This window comes from Zophobas morio, unplaced genomic scaffold, assembly GCF_036711695.1.
Source record: "Zophobas morio isolate AGI-343-1 ecotype UQ-CSIRO unplaced genomic scaffold, CSIRO_AGI_Zmor_V1 ptg000336l, whole genome shotgun sequence".
Taxonomy (NCBI): Eukaryota; Metazoa; Arthropoda; class Insecta; order Coleoptera; family Tenebrionidae; genus Zophobas; species Zophobas morio.
Genome location: NW_026972440.1, coordinates 43,020 through 51,474, shown reverse-complemented (window position 1 = coordinate 51,474; position 8,455 = coordinate 43,020). Strand labels below are relative to the sequence as shown.

General features: G+C 30.1%; 1 long non-coding RNA gene across 1 annotated transcript; it reads right to left on the bottom strand.

Annotated features, from left to right (window-relative positions):
- Nucleotides 1–550: 550 nt before the first annotated feature.
- LOC135120080 (uncharacterized) lies at nt 551–1,429 on the bottom strand. The gene is made up of 4 exons (XR_010278495.1): nt 1,316–1,429; nt 1,027–1,101; nt 809–850; nt 551–607 (listed from the first exon to the last, which is right to left on the bottom strand). It is a non-coding gene; the product is annotated as an uncharacterized LOC135120080 (long non-coding RNA).
- Nucleotides 1,430–8,455: the final 7,026 nt, after the last annotated feature.

The window sequence follows — 8,455 nt, the reverse complement described above, 5'->3', positions numbered from 1 at the left end:
CCCTAAGCCTTTATTAGTTTTATTTTTTTCCTTTTATATTAACTATATGTATGTAACTCTTAAGAATGCAGTGGGCGCTTCCTATACTTGAAGAAGCTTACGGTCATAGGGTGGTACCGTAGAACTACCCGCCCCTAGAACTTAAAAAATATATAAATCTAATATATTAGGAAGGGAGAATTAAATTTATGTCGCTAACATTGAAGACATTGTAGCCTCAACCGTAGAGAAGCAGTCGGTAATAAGTATATCATAAAGTGTGTCTCTGAAAAAACTTGCGAATTTTTATTAGTTTCAATAAAGCAGGAAGGATACGCTATTTTGAATGGAAAATAAATGACACCAAAGATTAGCAGTTTTATAAAGATCTAAAACTAATTAAGCTTTTCTTTATTCGCAATCCACCACGACTCCCTGATACTTAGATCTTGCATCTTTAAACGAAAGAAATGGACTTTTTTTTCTCGAAAGCTTTCTTATATTAGTCTTTAAAATCACAAAATAGAAAAGATTTTTAAAAAGAAGGGAAAAAAGTAGTAAAGATTATTTTATTCGTTCTCTTACACCTTATTAAATAGTTTCAGGAATGCAAAATCTTTCAAAGACTCTATTATAAAAGCGTGTAAGTAAAGGAGAATAATTTAATAGACGAATATATAAAATATAAGACTAAAGCGCTCAGACTACGGAGGTAGCTGTCATAAACTATTTCAAGCGCAAACAAAAAATAGTTTACAGTGGAAACTGCGAATGTGTTAAAAGTTTCTCAATCACTGCGCCACACAAGTTATATATAAAATAAAATTACCGATAAGTTCAATAAAGTCAAGTAAACGCGAGAACTATAAGCCTAGAGAAAAAAAACATGAGAAATGGACAATAAGGAAAAGGCGATAGGTATAATATTAGCATCAGACTAAATTTTGGCTTGAAATAAAACGCGGTTGTTATAATCATTGGCGTCATTAGAAAGAAGTAAAGGTCATCAGGTTAGTAATAAATATAATAGTTAATAAAGAGACACACCGTTTAAAAAAATTAAAAAATTTAAAGATTTCAAGGGTAGGCCAGCCTTCCTCCAAAAGCAGAAACTTGAATTCACTTTATACAATTAAAAGAAGTTAATATTATAAAAGACTATACAAAAACTGTATTTTAAATATTAGCGCTCAGACTACGGAGGCGACTGTCACTAGCTATTACAGGCGCAGGCCGTAAATAGCTTACAGTGGAAACTGCGAATGTGTAAAATAACAACTCGTTCATAGCGCTAAGGGAGAAAAAAAAATAAATACTTCAAGAAATCAAAAATTACCAATGCTACTTAAACACAGACATTGTCTTTGACAAAATTTACTTCTCGCCTCAACTGAGTTAAGTAACCAAAATTAAAGTTTCCTACTTTTCCCAAAATGCTGCCGGGGGAAGAAAGCACAGCACCCGGAGGACAAAAAAAAACACATGGAAGAAGCAAAGTAAAATGGGGGTAGGTATTTATATTTTTTTAAAAAAATTAAAGCATGTTTGAAAGAAGTAAAAGAAATAAATTATCATTATACGTCAGCTAAAAATACTATTCTATAAAGTAAATGTTAAAAATAAAGTAATATACCTAGGTAATGCAATTTTATTGTTGTAATGTTTGTTTTTTTTTTAATAGAAACTGTACGTAAAAATAAAGTATTAAAATCCTGAATATTCCCGAACTTTTAAACCGAACAATTTGGTACCTGTTAAATTTTCTACGGCCCCAGAAACGTTTACTTTTACACGTGAATTTGTCTTTTTTTTTTTGACTTGCGTGGGCTCTTCCTCGCAGAAGCTCCCTTTTCTGCTAAAAATACTATTCTATAAATTATATGTTAGAAATAAGTAATATACTAAGATAATGCCATTTTATTATAGTAATGTTTATTTTTTCAAAAAAACTGTACCTAAAAACAAAGTATTAAAATCTTAAACATTCCCGAACTTTAAAATAGAACAATTTGGTACTATTAATTTTTTTACGGACCCAGAAACGTTTACTCTTACACGTGAAATTATCTTTTTTTTTTTTTTGACTGCGTAGGCTCCTTCTCAGGAGCTCTCTTTTCTTTTTTTTTTAATATGTTAATACTTGGGGTTTTAGTTGATGCATAGAGCTAGATGTAATTTTGATAATTTTGATTCTATTTTTTTTGTTATCTATAATAGCTAATACTAGAGTATAATGTAACCAGTACATCGATTGGTTATCCACTTGAAACTTTACGAGTTATTTTTATTTTTTTAATTTTTTAGATTTAGAAGATGGTTGTATTCCTTTCAAGAAAAATTATATTTAACGTAAAGAAACACAAAAACGGTATTTATAAATTAATCCTAATATTATAGCCTTTAACAATAAAAATTACAGGTGAAAACCTTAATTTTTTCATTCTTTTGCGACTTGTGATTTTTTAATTTAAGTTATTGAAAGTGTTATAAATCTTTTTTTGGATTTATTTTTCCTTTCTTTTTGAATTATTTGCATTCCTCCAGCTCAAGTCAAGTTGGCTTTACAACTATTTTTAAGCTATTTGTAATTCTTACCCACGAGACAAGCTTTCTTTTTACCGAGATTAATCGTTTTGGGAACGAGAGCTTATACTTTGAATTATACTCTGCTTGAAAAGCTTGGGATAGAAGCATTAAAAGATTATTTATCACTCTGGAACGGAGATAACAATATCTGGGTCTTCAAAAATATTAGAAAATTCTGCGGTAACATATGTTGAGACCGTTGTATACAAATATACACCGAATCCACCAGTGGGATCAGTAACGCTTGACTTGGTAAGTGTTGTACGTTTGCGGAATATATAGCAATCGGATACAGTACAAACTCAGCACTGAGGATGAACCTCCCCACGAGCTTATGTCCTCTTCTCCCACAAACCGGTATGTGCCCCTACTACGGCCACCGCGGGAAATGTACCAATGTTATTGCGCCATTTAATACGCTCGGTCTGCTATTATACCTTCTTAAAGCTCAACCCCAGGTACAGCTGAGGTTCCTATACGCAGAAGTAAACGAATTGCCTCGCGTCGAGCCAGTGTGCACGAGAGACTTATGGTCAAGCCATAGGCTTGTTTTACAACCGCAAAGAGTATGGATGCGCTTTACCGTCACAGCAAAAAAAAAAAGAAAGAAGCAGTAGAAATATAAAAAATAACAATAATACATATTATATTAGCATAGTAAAATTTTAATTTTAATATAAATTAATCAAATAAACTAATCTTAGTCATATACATCAAATAGTAATGAAAAAGATGCGCAGTGGACACCGACGTATACTTTTATGACATGGCTTATTAGTGTCAACTTTCCACGTCTTTTCCCAGTAAAATACCGTTATCTTAATAGAGAATCCAACTTTACTTAAGAACTAATATTAAAAAATTTCTTCCATTTTTACGCAAAAATATTTTTTTATCCTTTGTTGATTTGAAACCTCTACAATTTTTATGAGAAATCCAGTATAAATATAAATACTTTACTTATTCAGTGTTTAAGTAATAGCAACTTGAAGCGGTTATAGGAGATGACGAATTTAAAACTTAACCCTTAAAAAAGATAGTTGTAAACAGGGGATTTCGTGAATAGCACTTGCTATCGTATATCCTTTTTTGCCTTTTATAAGTTGAAAACTCTTAGCAAAGTAGAGTCTAAGTTTACTCTACGATCTCAGTAAAAGCCTTAAGACTAAAAATTAAAATAAAACAGAGCCCCCCAATTTTCGACTGACCATCTACTATTACTCTCCGTTTTCGGTAAAGCTGATTCTTTTGATGTGACAAGATAATAACCACAAGCTAAAAAAAAAAAATTTCAAAAATATTAAATTAAATTTCCGACGTTGAAAAACTCTGAATGCTTGCACTATATAAGCGAGTAAATAGTATATATGTTTAATGTTAGCGAGAAACACTTGATTTATAACCTTAATTTAAATTATTAAGCGAAAAGTTGTTGGCATTCATAATATTTTACACGAGTAATCCGATAATTTAATATAGTTAAGCTATCAGAAAAGCTTGAAAAAAAAATAAATACGAGTTAACTAGAGTTCTCAAGTAGCCTAAATAATTTTAAAACATAAATTACTTGAAGAAGAACTTAAAGTCAAGTAAGTAAACCGGGTTGAATATTTTTTATAATAAAAATAAATTAAAGTCACTTCAATATTAAAAGCTAGGCATACTATAACGTGTAAATGACAATATTATTAAATAACTTATTTTGTTTAGCCTTCAAACCGCAAAATAAGTTATAAAATTTCTAGCTCTGAAATAAAAGTAGATAACTGCTATAAAATTTCAACGCAAACGCAAATGAAACTCTAATTTAATAAGGAACGTGTGAAATTTCTAAATTTAAGAAAGTTTGTTTTTTTTAAGTAGTTAAAAATTTTGTATTTTTGTGCGAAACATTATTTAATAAGTAAATATATAAAATTTTTGTTATGTGTTTGATATATATTACATTTAATATTTTCCCTTCTCATCGTTGCACAATCTAGCATAAGTCTAACGCTCTACCGCGTGTGTGTAAGAGTATTGAATCTAAATTAAATATGATGAAGCAAAATTTAATTTAGAAATTACTTTTAAAGATATGAGGGTGTTTACGTTGTAATAGTTTAATAAATGAATTCCCAGTCTCCTTAAGATTGTGCATTTCACTCATGGGGTGGTGGGAAACTTAACATTATGTCTATAAAGGTGGGTAGGTTCTAGCATTGCGAAGTATTAAAATTACATTAGTTTAAAGGCTCATTCTATTTAAACTAATTTTTCAATATCTGCTATCCAAAATCTTTACCTTAAGTTAATCAATAATTTTATATAATTATCAATTAGCAGGTTCCTTATTGTGTTTTCAGTCAATATTATAATTTGATTTTAGTTTTATAACACGTGCTCAATAAAGTTTTAAATGGTTTTATTTAATGTCCGTTAAAATTTTTTATGATGATCTAATTATAGAAACTTTAAAAATTAAATGTTTTTATAAGTTTAACAGTTTATAATAAACTACTAAGAACATAGTATGCAAAAAGTACTTAATAATTTAATTAACAGTTCTCGAGCCGCCTTAGTAGCACAATTTGACTTTTAATACATACAACTAGTAAAATACCTCCTTAATTTTCTATAAAAGTCAAAATGAAAGCTATATTAAACATGCAGTTATCAAAAATTGAGAAGCTTAAATAAAACTTGAACTCACGTTTGGTTATCAACGCTCCGGCCCGCTTAACGGCCACGACCCTTAAGGCGTACTTAGTAGTAAACTTAATTTGCAATACTAAATTATGGGAAGCTCATGTGATTTGTAATGCATTGTATTTAATTATAAAGAAAAGCGGATTATATTTTTTGAAGGTTCAGAGTTGTTCTTAAAACCGCAACTTGAAATTATTATTAATTTTTAGGTGGGTGCTGGAGAGTGAATTTTCATTTCTAATTATATTTCATTGTATCAGTTTGTTTCGTTGCGAAAAAATATTGAAAATTTTCTGAACTCTATCCTGTGCTAAAGTGAGAGGGCTAGATATTGAGCTATATTAAAATCTCCTTAACCCTTTATATACATTTAAACTTTATATTAAGCATATGTGATTGTTGAAATATTTATGAGTTTTAAGTAAAGACTGTCTACAAGGTTTTTTTTAAACCTAACCTATACGATCCTTTTTTAAATTGCCAGGCCGTAGACTAAAACACTCAGAGAGCAATAGCAAGCGGAAAAAAACCCACTGCTATTTTCTTTTAGCACCGGCATCCTACGGGCTGGTCTTCTTACTAAGATCTTAAGCCGCATAACCTGAATTCCCCTTTCTGCGGGTGTGGAGCACGCGTGCCCTCCAGTGTACTCTTTATAGAGCTACAATGACTATCCCGAAGGACTGAAAAATTGAAAAATATTGGGGCCCGAGCTCCTGCCATTCAGCCTAGTGTGGTAAAAAACCGCTAAAAACCACCACCGGGGAGGGGGGGGGGTCAGTTTAGGCACAAAAGACCCGAGGTCTCCTGGAAACACTGGTAGCAACACTGCCAGCCAGACCCCCCCCCCCCCCCCCCGACAACAATGAGCTCCTCACGCAGGAGGAAGGAACCCCTCCTTGGCTTTGCTAATCGTAAAAATTATATATATATACTCCAGAAATAATAAATTAATGACGTGAATTAAGTAACATTGTATTCAATGAAAATTATAAAAATGTATTAAGTTTGGTGTCAACTAAATTGTATGCTATAAGAAGGTCATATAGTTGGCAGTGGTGTACTATATTAAATTAGGTTTATTATAAAAAAGCTTTACAAATTTCATCACTAACGAAGAAGAGCATTAGCACACGTTTAGCGTATAGTTTAAGTTAGTAGATCTTTATTTTTATTATCTGAAATTATTCAGGAAAACTAGTTTCCGATTGCCTTTTAAAATAATTTTTGGAATTTTTATAAACTAACAGACTGTTATAAAAGGCCAAAAATCATGTGTAAAAGTTCTATGTTCTTTTTATTAATACATATCTAGTTTATCCTATAAGGGACTATGAGGCTTGGCAGGCAGTAATGCCCCTCAGCGTCATCAAAAGCCGGGATCGCTATCCTAAGCCACGTGGTGATAGACAGGTCTTATTTCTTTGGGTTATTCTCAGTCTCTTGGGGTCGCCATTATATCCCCTCCCAGGCTAGCATTTGTGCTCAAGCCCCTTTCTAAGAGGGAAGTATGGAATTAGCGGTTTAAGATCTTCTAAAAGGCCGAGCATAGTTAGCTAAAATATTATATATACGAGGCCGTCATCTAGCGTACTGTGATGGGTAAACACGCGTGAACTCCACTCACTGTGATTTTTACCCTTGAAAAAAATGCTATAAAAATGCGACTACTTATAAGAGAGCTCAATATATTTGAAATTTCTTAACTTAATGATAATCACCACAAAGAGACTGTTACAAATAAATAATTAAATATATAAAATAGACCATTACTACTTTTTCTTGATCATCTCTTCTGCCTTCACTAGGACTGGTATACACTAACAAATGAGGGTGAGCGTAGAAAGCAAAACCAAAAGATTTAAGGCATTTATCTTTACATATAGTAAAACTCCAGTATGGCTCTCTTAAAATTCTATTGCCTACTAAGTAAACCCAGCACGCCTAAACTTTCACCCCTCTACCGTTTAAAAAGCTTTAAAAAAGTACGAAAAAAATACTTTTAGCATGTGATTAATAAAGTGTTCAAGCCACGTGCCCTCTTACTTTGAATGCTATAAACATTAAATAAAACTTGGTCGTTGTGGAATTTATTTACAAATAATATTTTTTATCTGTCATGCCAATTAAAGTGAAAAAGTATAAGACTGCTACTGCAAAGATGCCTTTGAAAAATAATATCCAAAAACCACAGAAAAAAAAACATCTTGAAAAAACTTCAGCTTCTGCTGAAGGCACGCTTGGGCAATTTGATAAAAAGGATCCTTTATATATGTTACCTAGTAATGATGAATTGAGACAGCTTGAAGAGACTAATAACTTATATAAGTCTAATCTTTTCCGCTTACAGGTATTTATATACAATTTTATGAAATCTTTTTTATTTGCATTTATAAATTTGACTTCGTTGCCTCCTTCTGTTGAATTTTATGACAATAGATTTTTTTATAATTTATTGTTATTAAAATTAGATTACTATATAAGATATCTTATTACTATTAATATTTAATTTGGTTTCGAATTTTTTATTTATTTATAAGAAGTCCTTTTTTGTCCTAGTTATAATTAAACAAAATATAGTATTTTAAGTTTTAATAACTTTTAATTTCTTTAAAGAAGTAGATTAATCCAATTAATAGTTTTAAATGAATTGATATTAAGTAATTATTATTATACACCCTTATAGATAGAAGAATTACTTTTAGAAGCTCGTTTAGATTACAGCAAACACAACTTTTTGGAGTCTTCTTTAAAGGAATTGAAAACAGCTTTGGATACTCTTTCTTACGAGGAAAAGTCTATTAAAGTATACTATTATAAATCTTATATTTTATTTTTTTTATTACAAAATGAATTTAATTATTACATATTATTATTGATAATTTTTAAATTATTTATTATAATACGTTATTTTAAATAAAATTATAGTTTTTATTTAATAATTTGCTTTATTATAAGAACTGAGAAATTTTTTAACAATTTGAAATATTTTCAATTATAAAAATATAATTTGGTTATTAAATTTAGATGCTGTATAGTTTCAAAATTGAATTTTTTTTATTTATACCAAATTTAATTATTTTTATATCATGGATATTATTATTAGTCATTCTACCTTTTTTATTTACTAGATATTTTATATAAATAAACTTATTAGTAATTGTAAAATAATTTATTTTTTATACTCCAAAAAACCTTAAAA